Consider the following 1,733-nt stretch of genomic DNA (forward strand, 5'->3'; position numbering starts at 1 on the left):
ACGCCGCCTCCCGCCCCTCCCACCGGCCGCCGCTTTAAAGGGCCCCGCCCGGCCCCAGCGGGGGGTCCCGCTCTCCCTCCCCCCCCTTCCCCGCAGCCCCCCCACTTCCACCGCGCCCAGCCCAAACGGGGTGCAACGCACCGGGCCGGGGTCCCCCGGGGGGGGGGGCTGCACCCCGAGCGTGGGGTCATGCATCTCCACCGACACCACTCCTGTGCTGGGGCGGCGTGTCTGCGAGGGCTCCCCAAACCCCCGGAGGGTTCCCCAAACCTCCGGGGGGCACCCCAAATCCCTAGAGGACACCCCCAGTCCTGGGAGGGCACCCCCATGCCCTAAGCATTTTCTCACCCCATCTACCAGCCCCAAAGCTCATTTTTGCGCCACACAGGAGAGGGTATTTGGGGTGATCCCCCGGCACCCCCACATTCCCGGGGTTCGCAGGGCAGCGCTGCGTGGCCAGGGTGGGCTCCGGCTGGAGGGTTGTGGGCCAGCCCCGGCGCTCGCCTTCGCTGTCCCGCTGACATATTTACAGGGCCCATCTCCGAGCACCTTCCTCTGCCAAGGGGGTCAGGACAGATTTATAATCCGCATCTTACTGCAGGGGAACTGAAGCCCAGGGAGGTTTCAGTGATTTACTCAGGGGTCACATTACCGCAGGCTGCCTGTCAGACCCCCCAGCTCCCCGCCGTGCCTCCCCGCAGTGTGTCTATGGGGCGGATAAGGATGACTCACCAAAATAAAAAATAAATTAAAAAAAAAAAAAAGAAGAAAAAGGATTTGCAGGTGGAACAAATCCTTTTTACTTCTGCGAAGCACCTGTAGGATTAAGACAATGCTGCTTATGTAAGGGGCGGAGGGGGGGTGGGGTTTTATTATTATTATTTTTATTTTTATTTACTTATTATGGTTCCTCGCCATCCTCTTACCCTGCAAGGTGTAATCTGGGGACACTTCGGGAGAGGCTGGTTTGGGAGCACACAGAGGGTGCAGAAAGAAGAAGGGACGTTGATTACAGGGCTGTTGCACAGCGATGTACCGCTTGCTTTTTCTTCCCCCAAACCCTACAAAGCAGAAGAATACAGCATCTTCTTAATCCTTTTGTGTGTGTGTGCGTGTTTTAGGCAGCAGTGCGAAACCCACAGCAAGGGGGCTTTGCAAAAGGGATGTCCAGGCGGCACGACCCGGGCATGGATTCTTGACTTCTCGCCTTGGTTTCATCATTGCTGGTTTTGTGATGATTTTGGGTAAATGCCCACCCTCTTGCTTCTGGCTGGTCACGTTTTCCCTTCCCGGGAGTGTTTTGAGGCCGAATTAACGCTCACGAGGAGGCTGGAGCCCACTGCCCAGCGCGGGTTACCCCGGACAGACCACGTTTGCCCATCTCCCGCAGCAGCTGATGGTGTGTTCCCACACACCGCCCTTCCCCAGCCTCTCCTCCAACATGCCTCTCTCCCATTCATATACATTTTTAAAGAAAATACACAATCAATAGTCTCTTAGGCTGGAATTTCATTAAGGGTTTCATTGCACTCGCTATTGATTGCCAGCAGGGCTGGGAGCTGCACGGCGTGGTTCTGGCAGCCCCGGCAGACGCAGCCGATGCCCTGCCCTGCCCTGCCTGCACCGTGGGACCATCCGGACCATCCTCCACGGGAAAGGGCAGCGATGGCAACGACAACCCTGGGTTTTGTGCCGGCATCGCCGGCCGGGCAGAGGAACCGGCTGGGTCAGCA

Source organism: Balearica regulorum, chromosome 19 (genome assembly GCF_011004875.1).
Source record: "Balearica regulorum gibbericeps isolate bBalReg1 chromosome 19, bBalReg1.pri, whole genome shotgun sequence".
NCBI classification, from domain to species: Eukaryota; Metazoa; Chordata; class Aves; order Gruiformes; family Gruidae; genus Balearica; species Balearica regulorum.